We start from the raw sequence: 22,389 nt of genomic DNA, 5'->3' as shown, positions 1-22,389 counted from the left end.
AGTTTCCTTAAAAAACTAAAAATAGAACCCTCCTACACTGTTGGTGGGAATGTAAATTGATATAACCACTATGGAAAACAGTATGGAGTTTCCTTTAAAAACTAAAAATAGAACTACCGCACACCCCAGAAATATACCCTGAGAAAACCATAATTCAAAAAGAGTCATGTACCACAATGTTCATTGCAGCACTATTTACAATAGCCAGAACATGGAAGCAACCTAAGTGTCCGTTGACAGATGAATGGATAAAGAAGATGTGGTACATATATACAGTGGAATATGACTCAGCCATAAAAAGAAATGAAATTGAGTTCTTTGTAGTGAGGTGGATGGACCTAGAGACTGTCATACAGAGTGAAGTAAGTCAGAAGGAAAAAAATAAATACTGTATGCTAACGCAAATATATGGAATCTAAAAAAAAAAATGGTACTGATGAACCTAGTGACAGGGCAGGAATAAAGAAGTAGACATAGAAAATGGACTTGAGGACACAGGGGAGAGGGGGAAGCTGGGGAGAAGTGAGAATAGCATCGACATATATACACTACCAAATGTAAAATAGCTAGTGTGAAGCAGCCACATAACACAGGGAGATCAGTTTAGTGCTTTAAGATGACCTAGAGGGGTGGGGATAAGGAGGGTGGGAGGGAGGCTCAAGAGGGAGGGGATATGGGGATGTATGTATGCACATGGCTGATTCACTTTGTTGTGCGACAGAGGCTAGTGCAATATTGTGAAGCAATTTTACTCCAATAAAGATATATTTTTAAAAAATCCCTTCGGAAAAAATAAATAAAATAAATAAATAAATAAAAATAAAAAAATAAAGTCTTGCAATTTTCCAAAATAATTTTCAACACTAAAATTCTGTGATTTATTTTACATTAGGGTGTTTTGTGTTTGTGGAAAAACTAAAAACAAATAAACAAAATAATTTAATTTTAGGTTTACAGTTTGAATTACACTCTTTCAGATTTTTTTAAAATGTATACACTAGAGAAAACTACATTTTTAAAACAGTTTCCATCAAATTCAGATTGTATGATTGGTAGCAGTTAGATGATTAATATGTGAACTTAGTAATTGTTGTGGGTACACTATTGTTTCCACTATGAAAACAGTATGGAGGTGTCTCAAGAAATTAAAAATAGTACTACCATATGATCTAGCAGTTCCACTTCTGGGTATATATCTGAAGGAAATGAAATCATGATCACAAATAGATACCTGCACTCCCATGCTCCTTGTAGCATTATTCACAATAGCCAATTCATGGAAAAGCCATAAGTGTTACTGAGAGAAGAATGGGTAGAGAACAATGGAATAATTCAGCCATGAGAAGGAAATTCTGCCGTTTGCAACGTGGATGAACCTTGAGAGCATCATGCTAAGTGAAATAGTCGGGCCGAGAAAGACAAATACTGTATGTTCTCACTTATTCATGGAATCTTAAAAAGCCAAACTCATAGAAGTAGAGAGTACAATGGTGGTTGCCAGGGGATGGGGGAATTGGGGAGATGTTGGTCAAAGGGTCCAAACGTCCATTATAAGATAGACAAGGTCAGTGTGCCTAATGTACAGCAGCGTCAATATAATTCACAACACTGCATTATAAAATTGAAAGTTGTTAAGAGAGTAGATTTTAAATGTTATCATCACACACAAAAAAGATAATTATGTGAGGGGATAGAGATGGTAACTAATCTTACTGAGGTAATCATTTCATAATATACATGTGTACCAAATAACCACAATGTGCACCTTAAACTTACATATCTTATATGTCAATAATATCTCAATAAAGCTGGAAAAAATTATTTGAAGAGAATTCTACCATAATACTGCTGTGATGCTCCATTATATTGCTAGAAGAAGTTTCAGTACCATGGACAGATTTAGGATAAATCCTACCTATTTTCTAACCAAGACTGCAGAGAAAATCATGGTTATATTGAGTAAAACAATGAACTGAATTTATCTAATTTCATTGAATTATTTGACTTTTCTAGATTATTTATACCATTCTATATTTAATACAATTCATTGATTAGGAAATTTTACATATTTTGTTAAAATATGTTAATTAAACATTCTATTTCACAAACAAAATGATCATGCTAAAAGTACACCCTTCAGATAACCATTACTACAGGTGAATAAACAGCAAGGCTATAAAGATATTTCTTTGGTACCATTAATAACCTAGGAGTCATTTCTTCAACTTATAGACCCAGTAACTTGGAGGAAATAGCCTCTAATGTAGGAGCCTTTCAAACTCCTGGATATAGAATGATGGTAAACATTTTGGTTAGTCTCATACCTGTGGGACTCTCTTTTAATTAATTAGTTAATTTTAGCATCTCAGAGTGTTGTGGAGAAAGTATTGATTTTGAGGAGACATAGTTTTTACATTTGAGTTTAGGGCTGGACTAGTCCTTTAATTCTCTTTAATACTCTGGATCTCAGTCTCCTCTGAGACTGTACAGTTAGGTGATCTGAGAGGCATAACTAGATAATCTCAAAGTTCCTGTAAATATATGATTCAATCATAGAGAAGCCACATTTGGCTATCAGTGCTTTCCTGTCACTATGCTGTTCAGCATCTCTTCTAAAAGCAAGCCCAGGTGCTCTGCCAACTAACGGCTTTTTTTTTTCCAGATCTTGAAATCGTAGCAGCCACCCCTTGTGGGAGGCAGTGGTGAACTATGGACTCATTTCCTCTGTGACAACATCATTAAAAGCCTTCGTGCAGCTTGGCATGCCTGTTATAAGCTGTGGTAAGCATTTTAACCATGTTACTAGATGTTTTCATTACCTTAAGTGATATTTGGCATCACTAGTGCCAACATAGCTTGTCACCAAGAACCACAGACCAATATCTCCCTCCCCCCAGATCTATCCTAGTTACTCAGGCAATTTTGCTTTCTGATGAGGATTATTTCAGACTGCAGAAAACCACAGTGTCTTACTCCATGGTTACACAAATCACCTCCTCAATCAAAGCAGACAGATTCAGGTAGCAGCATACACTGACTCCTGATAGAGAGAAAGCTTTGAATCTGATGAGCTGGAAACGCTGGAGTAGCATTAAAAAAAAAAAAAAAAAAGATGTGCTAAAAATGTCTGTAAATGCCTTGCACAGAGATTGATGTATTACTTCTCATAAATGCCTTTGTCCAAATAAACATTCTCAGGTCAAGGGCAAATAGTCATAATATTTTAATAATCTTGTTTTGAATTTGTGTTGGACATATCAAGGGTAACATAAAATGAAGTGCATTGGCTAAAGGAAGGTAAAAGATAATGTGTGCTGTAGTATATTTGAAAGATTGTTGTACTTCCAGTCAGAAGTACAACTTCCTGGTTGTGACCCTCCGTATTCCTCTCACTGTCTGTGTGACCACAAAAGCCACTTACCCAATATAGCCCCCTATTCCCTGGCCCATAATATTGGGTTGACTATACACCCTTTTAAGGTGCCTTTTCATCTAATAGTTCTTGATCTGAGTGCTCAGAGTGAGACAACATCTGTTTTTTTTCAGAGCTTCAAGGCTTTCCCCTGATGCCACTTTACTTCTTTTGTACTTCACTATCTCTAAAACACTCCAGCTCTTATAAGTTAGCAAATTAAGATGCACACATTTTCAATATCTTCCCATAATTTATATGTATAAGAAAAATATGTGCTGTCAAAGAACCTGAATTGCTATCTGCAGAATTTAGGCAAACACTGAAATAAAAATAATTCCTTTGTGTTTTAGTCCAAATTACCGTGACCCCCCAACTTTATATAGTGATGAATAGAGGCACCTTAAGTGGAGAATATAAATTTTGTCTGTTATATTCATGTAATTGGATACTAGTGGTCATTAAAATTATTATGTAAATTTATATTTATTATGAAAAGATCTTTATGACATATGTATGTCAAAAAGCAGCTACAAAAAGAGTTTGGTATAACCCCATTATACTTATTTATATATTCACATATATTACAAGTAATTATATATACATATATAAATGTTTGGAAAAGTATTATGTGATTACCTATTAAAGGATTTTAACTACTTTTTCACTTTTCACTATTATTTGAATTTTATGTAACACATATGCACTACTTTAATACAAAAGAAAACCACATTGATATTGAAAAAAAGTAAGTCTTTCAAATCAAAGTCCAAATTGATTTCAAATATGCTTTTTTCTAAACCTTAGTAATTATTATATAAGGCTTACAAACATGTAATTAGATTGCAATTATTATTTCTTATATTTGTGGTACAAGCTGGTTATTTCCTTTTTAGGCAAGAAGATACACAAACTGAGGTGTATCTGTATAAATAATGTGTTTTCATTTTCAAATTCAAGCAGTTATGAAAATTATTCTCAAAAAACCAAACTGAGTAGTTTACTTTGTCATTGTCTGTCAACCTTTCTCCTGACAGTGTTTACGAGCAGATGCCCAATAAATGTTTTTGAATGAATAATACCTTTTAACATTATTTAATTACAATAGTTAGATAAAGATAAGGCATCTTTAACCTTTAGGAAACATGGAAAGTTAAATGTTAGCCCCTCTTTTATAAATGAGAAAACTAAGACAGTTTTAAATTGCTAAAAGTCTCCGATTGAATGTCCATGGTGATGTGTTTTGGAGTGAAGAGTGACCTGTGTTCACAGACTTAAGCTACATTACCACTGCAAACAGTCTGAAATGATTTTACTATATTTTATTTAAAAAAATAAGTTCACATGTTGCAAAGTGTTTACTATAAAATATATTTAAATGCATATAAATTTGAAAAAAAAAAGTAAAATAATTCTGTAATCCTACCCTCTAGAGAAAATCATTGATAACATTTTGGTTATATAATTTACATTTTTTTTAGCCTTTGTGTGTATGTCTGTGTGTGTGTGTGTGTGTGTGTGCATGTATTTTTTAAACCAAGGAATTATACTGTACTATCTACTGTACTTTATAATGTGTCTATGTTACTAAAAATGTATGAGCACCTTTGAATCATGTTAAATATTTTTCTTCTATTTTGCTTCCTATTTTATTCTATAGATATGCTTTCATTAATTTAAACTGCTATAAGTGTTCCTCCAAATTTTGGAATGCTATTTTTTTTGATCTATAATTGAAGCTTCTCAGAATGGCTTATCAACTAAAGTCTTTGCTAAATTACAGAATGCTTCTAGATCCCATGTGTCTTAGATTGTTCAGTCTGCTCTAACAAAATACTGTAGACAAGATGGCTTATAACAACAAAAGTGTTTCTCACAGATCTGGAGGCTGGGAGGTCTCGGATCAAAGTGCTGGCCAATTCAGTGTTTGTTGAGGGTTTCCTGGTTCATTGATAGCTCTCTTTTCTCTGTGTCCTCCCACAGCAGAACAGAGAATAGATCTCTCTGAAGCCTCTTTTGTAAGGATACTAATCCCATTCATGAGGTCTCTGCCTTCATGACCTAAGCACCTCCCTAAAGTCCTATCTCCTAATCCCATCATTTTAGAGGTTAAGATTTCAACATATGCATTTTAGGAAGACATAAACATTTATATCATAGCACCATTTATTACAAATATTCTAAATCCAGAGAAAAACAACAAAAATAGTACAGCTATCAATGATTGTGATGTTTTAACAGAAGTGAAGAAAGCTATACCTCTAAATACTTTGCCATCATATCTCTATCAAGATTGGACTGCTGTCACATTACTAAGCTGATCTCTCATTAGTACCCAAAGATGCTCCAGCCAAAATGGCAGATTCAACTGTACTCTTTTCTACAGATTCAGTTATGCAGGAGGCCATTATTTGGAAAGGAAGGTATAGGCAGAAAGAGGGATCCAGTTGCAGCTGACTTTGATGTGCATTTAATTATTTACCCTTTAAAGTAGCTAAGAAGAATAAGATATCTGGCATTTTTTCTTTCCCTCTTATAAACCTCAAGGAACTGAGTCAGGAACTTGGGCAATGTAAATTGTCAGATCTAACTATCTGCCTTGACCTCTTTGCTTTAGTAGCAGCACCTCTTTAAGCCAACTGAGTGTGGCTTAAAAGAGTTGAAAGAAAAATGCCTTAAATGGGCAAGGCTCCCCCAGTCAAAGCAGAGCAGAGAATTGAACCAATTATCTAGACAGTTTAGGGCAAGACAAGGAAGGGTTTCTGGACATATCAGCCAAATAGAAAATGAACACAAAAAAATTGAAAGCATCAGTTATCATCATAGTTCAGCTCTTGCTTTGCAAAAAACTGTACAAATGATGTTCCTGAGTATAATGGCAGAGAGATGGAAAGTAACTAAATGCCACTCATTTATCCTGCTTGATTCAAACCTACCAGTCTCAAACTTTTTGCCCCAGTCAATCACCACCCTCTGCTTTGCCTCTAAGAAAGCCTAGATCCACAAAACTCTCAACCATTGTCTAATCATGTGTTTTAGGGACCTGTTCTTACAGGGAATTGGCAGCTGGTTTTCAGTAACATCCCACTCTCATTTTAATTGCCATCCTCTCTGTCATTCCTCCAGGTTCCTCTCCTTCCCTCCCCTTTCTCACCCGCCTGCAAGTACCCCATGATATATGCCCTTCCTTGGCCTCCCAAAACTTCATGTTTTGCCTGGACATTTAGGTCTGTGAATTATGATATATACTTGCTTTGTCATGATGCACCATTCATTGCCATATTTTAAAAAGCAGATGTATATTTTATAGCATGCATTATATGTGATATGTTAATATGTTAATGGGTTAACTTACCATCCTACAGGTTAGTTTTAGATTTTAATAGGGATTAGGTGCAACTGGGACTGGTAACTTCTAAAGTATTAAACCACTGGAGTTACAACAGCATGGTAGTTTCAGGCACTGTGGATGGATAATGAGGGACAATTGTGGAGCAGGTGGACCTCTTATTGCCTATAAAACACACCCCCTGTGATGTCAGGCATAAAGCTGGATGCCTGTTAAATCCAACTAGTGTTTATGTTTTTCTGCTTTATTCGGTTGAAATATACTATCATTAATATTATGTTAGGCACCTTCCTTACACCTTCCTCACCTCTGTCTCCTTTATTAACCATTTCAGTATTGCTTCCTGTAAAAGTCTAGAAAGGAAGGATGTTCCTTTTGCTTCTGCTAGTCTTACATTTTTTAAATTTCTATCCATTCTTCTGCCTGTCCAAACAAAAGTGATCAAAGAAAATCCTGTCACTTCTCCTACTCATAGGGAATGGGAAAAAGAAAATGACACCACCAATGGCCTACCCTAGTGACATTTATTTGTTTCAACAAATGTCATGAGAGGCAGATTTGGAGGAAAAAAAAATCTGGAAACAAAGCCTGAGCTTTGCTTTAAAATAGACCTAGGTTTGTTTTAGTTCTGTCCTTTACTAAGCATGAGAATTTTACCAAGATGCCTGATCTATCCGGACTTCAGTTTCATAATCTCTATATTGGAGGTAACATTATTTACTTCAGAACTTTATTGCTGGGACTGAATGACATGTTTATGAATTGCTAATGGTGTAAATACACTATGTTCAGTGAATGATAGAACACTATACCAAATGTTGCAGGAGTTACAGACATGGATTGGATAGACTTGCTTTCTCCAAGATACTCCCAGGCTAGTAGTGAGTTAAACTGATGTCACAATAGCTATAATTCTGAATGTCAAGTAAAATCTGATGTTACTGACTAAATTGTATCTCTACAATAGTCATACATTTGAAGTCCTAACCCCCACTGTGACTGTATTTGGAGACAGGCCCTTTCAAGAGGTAATTACGTTAAATGAGGTCATAAGGGTGAGGACCTAATCCAATAGGACTGGGGTTTTTAGAAGAGGAAGAGATACTAGGAGTACACACACACAAAGGAAAGGCCATATGAGAACATATTGAGAAGATGGCCTTCTGACAGAGACCTCAGGAGAAACCAATCCTGCCGGCACCTGGGACTTCCAGGATCCATAACTGCTTGAAAATAAATTTCTGTTGTTTAAGCCACCCAGTTTGTGTTATGGAACACTCACTGCCTAAAATACCTGATATCAGAGAAGAACAGTGGGAATTCAGAGAAGGGAGAGAAGTTTTCTGTTTGTTTCTAGTTGAAAGAAGTGTTACTGAGTCCAAGCTCCTACCTCTTGCTGCACTACAGGCCAATAAATCTGGAGATGAGGTGTTGGGGCAAATAGTGACTTTATTCAGAAAACCAGCCTACCGAGAAGATGGTGGACTAGTGTTCCAAAGAACAATCTTACCTGAGTTAGAATTCAGGCTTCTTTTATACTAAAAGGGGAGGGGAAGTGGCTGGTTGTTGGACACTTCTTGGGGCAGAAATCCTTTGTTCTTGCAGCTGTACATGGCAGGTCTGATCACAATGTTACTATAAACCTCCAACAAGACAATTGTTATTTTCTGTTCTGCAACTTTTAATCTCTATCTGAATGGAAAAGTGTTACACTTTTAAAGGTCAGAGCCTTGAGAATGAGCTATCATGTATATTTCAGGCTCTAGGCAACATTGTTTTACAAACGTGCAGAGCCAGCATGACTAAGCACAAACAACAAAGCACAAGGGTTAGAGCTAAAGGAATAGACCCAATATGGCATCAGGTTTGTTCTTCTCTGTTGCAGAAGCAGAGAAAGTCTACATGGAGGTAAGCCTAGGAGTATAGGTGGGTGTTGCATAAAGGAATTTGGGAGGTGGGAGGGGATACATGTAAATACAGGGAAGAGTCCGCAAGCCTGGTTGGGAGAGATTGGAGACCCAGGGGCAGAGCACAAGGGACAAAACAGGGTAGCTCAGGGGGTTCCTTCAGACATAGTATTATTTCTTCACCTTGGGAAGTTAAGCACATAAAAACTAAATGTGACTATATGTACACATGACTTTATGGCATTAAAATAATTAAACGTACAGCTTGCTAGAAATTGCATCTTGGCCCAGAAAGGTCTGAGGCAATTGTCCTCCATAGTTGTATAATCCATTTCATCCATTGTGTTAGTATTTTATATGTAAAGGACATGTTTTGAGTAATAGAATTAGGTATCTTTTGAAAACACTTTCTCTCTCAACCAAGGAAATAACAGAAACAATGCCTGTTTTACACATAAGAGCTTTTGAATCAAACAATTTGGATTAGATTCTTGGCTCCCCAAGTTGTTAGCTGTTTGCCTTTGACAAAATCCTTAGTTGCTGTAAACCTCAGTTTCCTTATCTATAAACATAATAACCACTACCTCCTACTTCAGGGGGCTAAGTTGTGAGAATGAAATAAAGTTGTGCACATAAGCAGTTAGTACAGTGCTGGGAACACAATAAATATTAACTATCATTTTAATTATTATGCTCTAGTACTTACCAGGAAACAGGATCACACAGGTTGCTGTCTTTATATAGCAGCCATCAAATCAAAGGGGGTGGTGTGATCTGATGGAAACCACTTATTCACCTTCACTTTTATTTTACCCTGCATTGAAGTTAATTCCTTTGTTCCTAGAATAAGCATTACACACATCCTTTGGGCAAAAATAATGATGGTTCTAGGAGTATTTGGGGAAAATATAAATACTTTTGTACTAAGTTGTTGGCAGTCTTTACCTTACAAACAGATCATGTTTCTCCACAGCCAGCTAAAACAGGACTCTAAGGAAAAATATACTTTGATGAGGTTTAAGTTGAAGAGATATATTTGTCATACACTCAGGAAAGTAGATTCAGGTTAAGGTTTGAGTGTAGTGTTGGGCAGCCCTGGGTCACTGTCAGCATCGTAGCCCCAGGAAGATGGATTATCAAGAAGGAAAGAGATGGATGCAGATTTCGGTAGTCCATGCATCCTGAAAACAAAATGTACATAGCTTGTCATTTTCCTAGAGCAGTTATGCTCTGGTCATTTATTAGATATAAGTTTATAACAACAGGCTGTTTGTGGTACAGTATAACACATCTGCCCAAATTCTCATCTTTCTTTGTAGAAAACAGACCAAGCCTCCCTATAGCTTTGCATATGAAGTTCTAGGGATCCATGCATTACCCTTTCATCAGTTCTAGAAGAGAAAATGCCCCTGATTAAACCCCTAATCTCCTGAGAAATGTTGCTAATGTTCTTTATACTTTTAAATACCAATGAAGGGCTGGATTTTTTTTTTTTGGAAACACATATATTACCTATTATGTGTCATGGATGTTTAAAGAGTTTATAGATACTAACTAGTTTAAACTTTGTGACAACTTTATGATGTAGAAACTATTATTTCCATCTCTCAGAAAAAGAAGCTGAGACACAGATAAATTAAGTATATACAATTCACAAAGTAGGTAAGTGGTGAAGTCAGGATAGCAAGGAAGTTTACTGTCTTTGTTTCGCGGGTCTCTCACTGCTGTGGCCTCTCCCGTTGCGGAGCACAGGCTCCGGACGCGCAGTCTCAGCGGCCTTGGCTCACATGCCTAGCCGCTCCGCGGCATGTGGGGTCCTCCCGGACCGGGGACCGGGGCACGAACCCGTGTCCCTTGCATCGGCAGGTGGACTCTCAACCACTGTGCCACCAGGGAAGCCCAACTGTCTTAATCATTAAACTTCTATCAGTAACTACTACCAGACACAGAAGTACAATACTTGGCCTTCCCCCATCCATTTTCTAATCTCTTTGGATCCCAGTGACAAAGTTCATGGTGCCATGTTGGTAAAATACAGTACCTACCTCCACATAAGCTATTCTATTTTGGTCCTGGATATTGCTTAATTTACACTTGCCTAGCACAACAAATAGAAGTTGGATGCTGATATTAATCCAGAATTGATACTATTCTTAAATGGATAATCTTCCAATTATCTCAAACAATAGCGTATTTTCCAAGTTTCTCAAGCTATCACCGTTCTTCTACAAACAAATTATAAGTAGGAGTATAATTTATTACCCCAAATCCTAGGAATGTAATATTTTTTTTAAATCCCAGACCTTTTCTTTTTAAGAAGAAAATAATTTAAATTTTTTCCAAAAATCAAATTGTGTAATAAGAATGGATATACATATACTCATTACACACACACGGTATGTATATATACTCTATATAGATATATGTACACTCTTATTTTTAAAAATCATTTGTATACTCCAAAATGCATACATAGTCTAGAAAATCAGATCAGTGATCTAAGGTTGTATGGCAGTTCTCTTCATCCAGAGGGCACTACTGCTTGTTTTTATTGTGCCCTGTCTCATTGACCTTGGATGAGCCTTGATTACATATCAGTCAAATGAGCTTTTTTTCTGTCAACATTATGTCTTAGATTTTTTGGCTGCTATAACAAAATACTACAAACTGGGTGTCTTATAAACAACAGAAATTTATTTTTCACACTTCTGGATGCTGTAAGTCCAAGATCATGACACCATCATAGTTGTGTTCTGGTGAGAACCTGTTTCCTGGTTCATAGACCAAGCTTTCTGACTGTGTCCTCACATGGTGGAAGGGGCTAAGGAGTTATCTGGGGGTCTGTCTTATAAGGGCACAAATCCTATTCAGTTGGCCTCCACCCTCATGATCTAAGCACCTCCCAAAGGTACCACCATCACATTGGGCATTAGGATTTCAACTTTGTGAGGACACAAACATTCAGACTGTATTATCTTATAGCTGATTTTCTTACCTAAATACTCGGTCCCGGCCCTTGGCACCAATTGAGGAAAACGAGGACAAGGGTTTGAGAAAGAAGGAAAAGGAGTTTATTAATTTGCCAGCAAATGAGGAGAGTAGCAGACTAATATCCAAAGGCTACTGTCCTACCTCCTTAAGATGGCAGGACCGTTTTACAGGTGAGCTATTTAAACATGGGTCGTGAGCTACCTGACTGGGACTGCACCAGCTCATAGTGTTGTGATGTCTTTTATCTTGATATATGTTTTCTATAATGTGAGTCCTGGCCCTTGAGGTTGTCTGCCTCTGGTCATCATGTCCCTGATAACAATCCCAAGTTTCTGCAGTTCTGTGAACAAAAGGGGAACAAAGATAGGAAAACAAGATACAATGCTTACATTAATTAGTAACATAATTCTTAGAACTAGGAGTACAGTTTTGAGGAGAGGGAAAGAAGAAAGCAGGAGGAAAAAAATCCCCATCTTTCCCTGGTCTGCATCAATTTCTTCATAAAAATGTGGAGAAGGTAGTGAGAACAGGTGTCGAAACTTGAGACAACAAATGGCCTATTTTAAAGATCTCTCACAAAACATTGCCACCTTAGACTCATTCTCATTCTGTTTTTGCATCCTTATCACTAGCATAGGTAGTAGAGCATTGTGGGTAAGAGTACAGCACTGGACCCCACTGGCCCTGGACCTGGGAGTAGACCTTGGGCCAACTTGACCAAGTGATTCAGTCTTTCAGTGCTTCAGTAGTTTTCATCTGCAACATGCAATTAATAATAATAATAATAATAATACTCCTGCCTCATACGGTGATTGTAATAATCAAGTGAATATATTACATAATATATAATGTATATTATATTACATATATAATATATGTATATATATACACACATCAATATGTATGTATAAATTATATATGTAAAATATATTCATTGTATACACTTATTATAGTAAAATATACATGCAGATGTGTGTGTATATTACATATATGTAATATATATATATTCCTTAAGATACACACATACACACATAAGTGAGTGTCTGCTATTACTATGTGTTTACTGTCCTTCACTATCAGTGAGTTCATGATACATATAGAAAGAGATAGGGAGCATATTGTATAGTGATTAAAGATATAGCCTCTGAAGTAAGATCACCTTTGACAATTTATTCAACCTTTAAAAGAATTTGCTTCCTCATTTGGAAAATTGAGATGATAATACTATTTACAGGATCATTACAAAGATTAAATGATTTCGTACCTATAAACTATCTGGCCTAATACCTAGCATATACTAAGAGCTTAGCAACTATAAGCTTCTTTTATTATTATCATTTTTAATGTTATTATTATTAGATCAATTACAATAAATATTTGACCTGTTATTATTAGTATTAGTCTTAATTTTAGTATTAAATCAAGCACTCATGGAACTTTTCCTAATACAGAATATGTGTTCCTATATTGCCTATTGTATGTGGTATAAAGCTGACTATTGCAATTTGAAGTATGACCACAGAATATTCATTAAATATCCTAAAAATTAGAATTTAACCATTGCCCTTTAAAATTCCTCTCTGATTGTTTTCTGCAATGTTTTTTCTTTCCCTTTGGAAATCCTAGGCTTCTGCCTTGCACTGTGTCTCTTATGGAGTTGAGCATACATTATTAGCACAGTCAAGTTTCTGTGTAGTAATAGAAGATAGCAGTTCTCTAGAAGAGAACTTCAAATTAATTTTTAAGCAGCAAGGCTGCTGTTGCACTCTCCATCATTGTCAGACACTCCATTCTTCCTACGTGACCAGGAATAACAATAAATGCTTTTAGCAAGAAAACCCCCTGCCAAAATCCACATCTTTAAAAATGGACTCTAAACAGACACCTCATAATAAGCCTGCCATCATCTCTGATCTCATGAAATAATCTATTAGCTAACTGTCAGGTTGTTCATTAACTGTCCCTTCTTCACACCTTAGTTAGATATAATATGAAATTTGCTTTCTTTAATTCACTGTTAAAAATAAAACAATTACATTGCTCTGATGTATCCTTTTAAAGGACTATGGTCTTTATCTCTGTCAACTTTTGTCCAGTCCAATGATATGGTGTTGTAGCAATCCTAAACCCTTCTATGTCTTTGCATTTAACTACAGTAGGGCACACTGACCAGTCTCTAAACGTTAACTTCAATGAAGTAGGTATATTTTGAATGTAGCTCATCTTTCCAAATAGTGACCCTTCACAGACCATTTGGTCTGTAGATTTTTTCCATTTTGTAATGGAAAAAAAAATTGTATGAATTTGATCAGAAAACAATGTGTGGCTTTACCTGCCAGACTCAATGTGGTCTGAATCTCACTATGTTATCATATATTCCATAATTTTTACCATTATGAATATGTGAGATCTAAAAACCAGTTCTCAAAGGTGTGAGACTGTTTATATTCACAACTCACTTAAAATTCAGCTTTTTCCTTCTGCATGACCTATACCTGGCACACTAACCTCCCAAAGCCTTAATTTTCTCATTGGTAAAACAGGGATAATAATATTACCTATCCCAGAGGGTTTTTGTGAGGATGAAATGAACAATCCTTGTTAAGTAGGTGGCCAAGTTCCACGCATGTGGGAAGGGCCCAGAACACGTTTTCTGTCATTTTTGTTGTTAATACCTTAGAAATGTGAAGTGAGATCTCTTCACAAAGGATATGATGGTTCTTCAGAGATTGAGAGCCAGATAAATAAGCACAACATTGGTTTCCCAAGAAACATATTTAAAGTAGGGTTATATGTTAATAAACACACACAGGATTTTGAACTTGCTACCCAGGCCCGGGTTAGACTTTTAGCCCCGAGGTTGTGCTGACTATAATGGGAATGATAAATCAGACATCCTTAGTGGGAAAATCACAGTTGAAATTCATATACATTGACAAGAGTTAGGAGCCTGAGAAAAGAGATCTATGGATGGCGTGTGCTGATTGCCAGAAGGAAAAGAATGACCCTTGACTTACTGTGCTTGACTCCAAATATTCTACAAAATAAATGATGAACAATCTTAGAAATAAACAATCTCAACCTTTTCTTTCAAATGTCTAAATAGTAAGGAGTGACTATAGAATGCAAAGGTCTACATCTACAGATAAACAAATACAAAATACTGGATGAAGGCATATATCATCAGATACACGGTTTTCTTTAGCTGAGTTGTAATGTATACCAGACGGCAAACAGGTCTAGGCTGATTTCAGGCAACAGACATGTTTTTCTAGGCTTGCACAGTGTTGGATGAGATAGTGTCTTAAACATTTTGAATTATTTTTGAACATTGGGAAAATAGGAAATTTTATGTAAAGTCCAGATACACATATAAATGGCTTATTTAAAAATATGTGGCAAATAAAGGGGTAGCGCAAGGGAGCCCCATGGTAACGGAACCGTTTTTCATCTTGAATGTGATGCTGGTTACACAAAGCTACACCTATGATAAAAATCATATAAAACTATACATACCCTGAAATAAGTGCTTTAAAACTGGTGAAATTTGAATAAGCCCTGTGAATTATACTAATGTTAAGTTCCTGGTTTTGATAGTGAACCATAGTAATGCACCAGGTTACGATTAGGGGAGGCAGAGTAAACAGAGCCCAAGACCTCTATGCACATTTTTACAATTTCCCTGGAGTCCATAATTATTTCAAAATAAGGAAGTTAAGAAAATATGTACAAGGTAAGTGAATCTGGCAACAGATTTCCATATGGTGATAATTTGGAATTATATAGCAGGTGCCCCTTTCTACAAGCTTGGAAGGAAAAGAAGGAAGGAAGGGATACAAGAAGGAAGGAAAGAGGGAGAGGGGGGAAGAATGAGGGGGCTAAGAAAGGGAACAAAGAAGACAACTTATAAATTCTAAAGACACAGAAAAAATTATATATGTAAATAAAATGAAAAGCAACTGATTACTTCAAAAGAAAACAGGAAAGACAAGCAAAATAGAATTGACCAGTAGAATAAAAGGAATAACAAAATATGATGTTAAAATGAATCAAAATAATCAGAATGTGAGATAAATGGCTGATATCAGAATTAATATACAAATATAGATTTAAGCCACTGATAAGATAGATATCTAAAATATAAGAAGATAAAATATTGGAAGTTAAATTATGGAAAAATTATTCTAAGCAAATATTAACCAAAAGAAAGGTGTTGGACCCATATTAATAAAGATTTTACAGTAACTACATAAAAATTATTGTTTTAGTTCACCAGATATTATATTATGTTAATTTTTATGTACCTAAGTTGCTTTAGCATATTTAGAGCAAATTTGACAAAAATCCCAAGAAGAAATTTACAAAACTCCTATCAGAGGGAAACATTTTAGCATATCTGTTTTTGTAAGTGATAAATCAAGTAGATGAAAATGAGAAAATAAAAGGAATATTTGAACAACCTAATGAATATGCCTAGTTTAATAGATACATATAAAAACTATATCTAGTAGTTAAAAGAATCACATTTTTAAATGTGCACATGGAATATTTGAAAAAACTAACGACCTATTAGACTATAAATGTTAAACAATTGATGTCATTAGACCAAACAGTTGGCAAATGGATACATATAATATGATACCACGTATATAAATTTTAAAATATGAAAAACAATTATATTTATTATATAAAGGTACATAATTATTCAATAAGTACTTACAGAAATGCAAGGAACTAGTAAGAACCAAAATGAATATAATGAACATGTCTGGGTGTAGGAAGGTGAGGGAAGGATAGGGGTATAAAAGGGAAGTTTGGCTACTCAAGAGTCTCTAAAAGCATTTGCAATGTTTTACTTCCAAAATTAAATAATGGGTACATACGTTTTACTTTAGTATCTTTTTTCCTTCCAGTATATCTGCAATATTTCACAGTGCATTTGAAAATAACCAAACATATCAGGCTTCTATTCCCTGATTCTCCACTGCTCCCCAGTCTGACACTGAGTTTGAGCAAACTTAGACTGTTGCTTTTCCCTAAAGTAGTACTAAAGAGAGAATAAAATGCTTACTTTTAAAAATTAGTTTATTTTTTAATAGTAACTCCCAAACAGTCACTTATTTTACCCTCTAGCACCCTGTAGGTATTTGAATTTATGAGCACTAATCAGTACTAGTAAGAGGAGACATCCTATGGACATTTATTATTAATATTATGAACACCAGACAATTCTCTGCATCTCAGGCTTAGAAACTTGTCTCATAATTATACAAGATCAGTGTAAAAAGATCTCTAGAACCAAAGATCAGACATCCAGTTTGTAATGGTTCTAAAGTGCTTTGAACCCCTTTGTAATGAGCAGAATTGCTGCTTCTCAAGAAATTATAATTATTTTTGCTTACAATTAACATTGCCTTATTAATAAGTGCTATACTTCCAGTTAGAACCAATGTTGAATAAATTAAGATAATACTAAAAGAGACCATGTTTAAAGCAAGCAAAAACTTTGGTGGACATGTTATTATACTCATTATAGAGTGTGTTTATTATGGAGGGGCTTCATCTCTTATGCGACACCATAAAATACGTTTTGATCACCAAATAGCTTTTTCAGCCTGAGAAGTATGTGCAATGACTAGCTACTTGAACAAACATTAAGGAACTGTTACTATCAAATCAAATACTAAGATGTGATACATATATCTATGAATTCAACTCAAGTGCAGTGAGGCATACACATGAATATTTCCTTAGATAGGAGTTATCAGAGCCACACCTTATGTGTATTGCTGACAAAATGGTGAGTGGATTTCAGGTAGGAAATTAGAAAATTTATTATTCATACATAATGGTAGTACCTACCCTTACCTATTGCAACTTTGGCAAATGGATATTGTTAAGGCAGTGTGTTGGTTGTACTACAGTTCAAGGTGGCTAAGTATGCACATGTATCCCACTTCTCACCTCAAATTTCATGAAATGACAGTGAAAAAGCACATTAAACATTGACCAGCTTAAACTGGTTTTGCCTCCTTAAATAGGCTGTTGATTAATCAAACATCAAGTTATTTTATATAGACAGCACTGCATATGTGTAAGATGGGACCCATGTCTCTAGGATGACCCTGGAACCAAGACTCTTCAGTCTACGGAACTCAAAGAATAAGAAATGTTGCCAGCGGAGCCTGTTACAAAATGGAAAGTCCTTCAAGAAGGAAAATCTGGCTTCTCACAGCATGAGTAGCTTATATGGATTAATTCAAGATCAGCTTCCAAGTTTGAAATTCCCCTAACCCTTTAAATTTGACCCTGAACCCTGGATCAAGGAGACTGATTTAAGAGCCTTGCCTCCTGTCTCCTGGCCAGCTGACCTCTCAATAAAGCTCTTTCTTTTCTCAAAAGCACTACTGGGCATATACCCTGAGAAAACCATAATTCAAAAAGAGTCATTTACTAAAGTGTTCATTGCAGCTCTATTTACAATAGCCAGGACATGGAAGCAACCTAAGTGTCCATCATCGGATGAATGGATAAAGAAGATGTGGCACATATATACAATGGAATATTACTCAGCCATAAAAAGAAATGAAATTGAGATATTTGTAGTGAGGTGGATGGACCTAGAGACTGTCATACAGAGTGAAGTAAGTCAGAAAGAGAAAAACAAATACCGTATGCTAACACATATATATGGAATCTAAGAAAAAAAAAAGATCATGAAGAACCTAGGGGTAAGATGGGAATAAAGACACAGACCTACTAGAGAATGGACTTGAGGATATGGAGAGGGGAAAGGGTAAGCTGTGACAAAGTGAGAGAGTGACATGGACTTATATATACTACTAAATGTAAAATAGATAGCTAGTGGGAAGCAGCCGCATAGCACAGGGAGATCAGCTCGGTGCTTTGTGACCACCTAGAGGGGTGGGATAGGGAGGGTGGGAGAGAGGGAGACGCAAGAGGGAAGAGATATGGGAACATATGTATACGTATAACTGATTCACTTTGTTATAAAGCAGAAAATAACACACCATTGTAAAGCAATTATACTCCAATAAAGATGTTTAAAAAAAAAAAAAAAAGCCAGTGCCATAGTGTTGGCTTCTGTGCACATTGGGCAGTGAGCCCTTGCACAGTAACAACAGTGAGGTTGTATAAAAGGAAATGAATTTGTTCTTATAATACAAACGTTTCATCAATGGATTAGAGACTTCGAAACATGTATGAAAAGTTGGAGTGTAAATGAAAGTGGAGGAGTCTAGTAGCATTTTAGAAACAGATAGGAGGACACTGCAGCAGAATGAGAAAACACATATTTCAGCCGAGCCCTAGGGAGTCTTCAGGCTTAGAGAACAGGTGTAGGTTACAAACCAGAGTTGTCCATTTATGCTTTTATTCATAATACCAAAGGCAAATGACCCCATCCTCCCAGAGTGCACATTTAGCAAGACAAGCCCCTAGATGAAGACTGGAGATCTGCTTGCTAAAGAAATTGAACAGTCTACTCATGAGGGGCAAGAACTCGAAACAAACATCTTATTTTGGCATAAGACAGGTGGTTTGATAGTTACAGGATGCCTGCATTCTCCCCACTCATAAAGGGCAAACTGCATGTGTCCACTGACATGTCCCTATCCATGAAATAGAACTCCTGGTCAGTTCTTCTACATAGGGAACAGAGAACTACACAACACCGTAGGAATACAGGGTCAATATCTAATGTTTAATACTCATTCCTCAATTCACAGATATGCTGTGAGAACAAAATATGACCAGACATTTTCAGGAAGCCAAAAACAGAAACAGAGAAGCATCCTGGTGAACAAATAGTAAAAATGATGTCAAAAGAAATAGAATTCAAGGATCAGAAACATGTCTTTTAAAATCCATAGTTAAATCCTTAGATTCCAGAAGATTCTGCATTCAGTAAAACAACATCAACCTTCCATAAAAAAAAAAAAAATTATCAGAGGATAAGAAAGTGCTCCTGGAAAGAAAAATCATTAAAAAAAGTTAGAAAATAAAATCAAGAGTATGAATTAAAAGATAGAGCAAAAAGTCAAAAAAGCAGGAAATTATGAGAGAGACATCAGAGATACGGAGGCTCAAATTCCTTCATGCAGCTAGTAAGTATTTTAGAAAGAATAAACAGAAAACATGGAGGTGAGACAGTAGTTGAAGAACTAATTGAGATTATTTCACAGCATTTAAGACCAAATATCAGATTGAGAATATCCAAGGACTGCCTGGAACAGTACATGGACAAAGTCCTATTGCTAAGACACATTGTTATGAAATTTCAGAACATCAAAGGTGAAGAGATGGTCTTAAAAGTGGTTGTGGAAAAATGCCAGTTCATAGACAAATGAACACAATCAGATTTGCATTAGAAAACTGGGTTAGAAAACTGAGAAAATTGTATGTTCTTGCCAAACTATCAATTTCAATAATGTGTGAGGAAAAAAATTTTTTTTTCAGATTTGTAAGGTACACCCTGAAGTAAAAATAAAATAAAAATCAAGAAGAAAATTGCACAGGATTTAAAAAATGCACTTAATTTAGAATGACAGAATAAGAGCTATGCTGCAAAATTAAGAGAAACTAGTCCTAATTGAAACAAGAAGTCAGAGCCTTCATTTTAACAAATGCTATGGTTAAGAACTTGGATGACCTTAGAGTCAGGCTAAAGGCATATTCTTCTTCTATAGGTGAGCAAAAGGAAAGGCAATTCAAATCTCCAGGAAGACAAAAAAAAAAAGTTCTTTAAATCATAACCTAAATTTAAAGCAAACAACTGATTCATGATTTTGACTAATTGGTGTAAGCCATTTGACTCTGACAGTGTTGTTCAAGGAGATGGAGAGAGAAGATATTATATCCCTGTGCTATTTGAGTTTTTGTACTATGTATACAATTTAATTAGTAGGGGCAATACAATAATAACTATAATGAAGTTATTCACAGGCATTTTGTGAGCACAGTGCCAGGGTAGGTAGCCCAAACTAGAAGTACTCAACCACATCTTTCAAGAGGAGATACATGAGTGGTACATTTTGAGTTCAGAAGTAATTCAGCAACAATTGAAAGGATGGTGGAAAGGAGAGTATGAACAAAGAAACAGAGGTATGAATCAATATCCATCTATTTACTTAGGTTAGATCTTTCTGTATACTAGTCTTTGGAGATACGAAGTTAAAAAGGAAATGACCAAATCCTAAATAATTTACAATTAATTGGTGGAGACAGATCAGCAAGGCAGACCTGCAATACAGTGCCACAAGTGCCACAATTTGGTACTTTGGATGGTGAAATTAGCTATTGAAAATGAGGAGAGCAGGAGCTGAATTGTGTGAAAACATGAGGAAAACTGTTAATATTTGGACAGTCACTGAGGGGCATAAGAGAAAGGTCACCAAAGAACATTGAGTGATGGTCTAGCAGTGTGAGGTCCTTTCTAGCACTGAACTGTCACCCAATCAGAAGATAGTACTCATCTACAGAGACACTTAGCTGAAAATATGTATTATCAGACTAGTTTGGGAGTTGATCCAATTTGTGTGGCAGAAATACAGAGTTATACTTGGGATTGAGGGGACGAATAAAGGAGTAGATCAATTAATTAATATGGCATCCAGGACCAGAAGATAAGTGAAGATGAAGAAGTATGATATAAAGACTAAGGAAAATGGAGGGACTGTGGTCCTTTATATTTCTTTAAGGATTAAAGGATCAATAAGTAGGACATAGCAGAGGTTGCTAAAGGTGAGTGTCATTAGCATAAGAACCATTGTGCTTTCCTATTTGCATATAATGTGCCTTCCAGCCATCCTTGGCTAAAGTAAACATTCTGATAACCTAAAGCCCTTGAAATTATTGAGCACATCATTTAAGTGTGACATGATGGAAGTAAATGACAGGGGAAATACCATTTACCACAGCTAGGATTTGGTTGAAAGCACTGAAATGAGAGTCCAGGAGATCTAATGTATAAATCTGAAAATCACACTTGACGTTTCTGAGACTCATTTGCTTCTCTCTCTATAATATTCGAATTATCTGTTGTATCATCTATTCCTCGAATTGTTGTACATAGATTATAATTCAAAATGGAGGAATGTAAAAATGAGCTTTTAACAAATCATTCCATATATCAATATAGAATACTGCCTCACACGTATTAGGATTATTTTTCATTACTCTTCTCTTTTGTTGTTGCAGTTATCACAGAAAAAGAACTAATCCCAAACACATAATTTGCTCAGGCAAATGATCAACAAATGCTCTAATTTGTCTGATGTCTATAATCAATAGACTTCAATAATATAGAGATATTTATTTTGTTAGTTTCCCTTTATTTAATCACTAGGATAAAATTCTGGTGCAATGAGACATTTCAAATAATATAAAACAGATCAAACTTTTAATGGTCTACAACAGATGGACTTGGTCATCATGCAAATGTCTGTTTCCTCGCCAATATTTTCCTGAAGAAAATGTACTCATATTCTTTACAGAAACAAACCGGATGGTGTCCTCTGTGCACTTTCTATTTTCTCAAAGGTTCAAGAAAATTATTTAAATAAAAAATTTGAGCTTGGATTTTTAGTCTAATAATGCTGAACATTCTAACTCCAGGGTGTTCATTAAATCTCTTTATTCTGTATGACTAAAGCCTTTCTCTCTTTTCTTCTCCTCCTCCTTCTTCTTCTTCCTCTCTCTCTCCCACTCTC

Source organism: Pseudorca crassidens, chromosome 14, assembly GCF_039906515.1.
Source record: "Pseudorca crassidens isolate mPseCra1 chromosome 14, mPseCra1.hap1, whole genome shotgun sequence".
NCBI classification, from domain to species: Eukaryota; Metazoa; Chordata; class Mammalia; order Artiodactyla; family Delphinidae; genus Pseudorca; species Pseudorca crassidens.
This window is presented reverse-complemented; position numbering follows the sequence as displayed.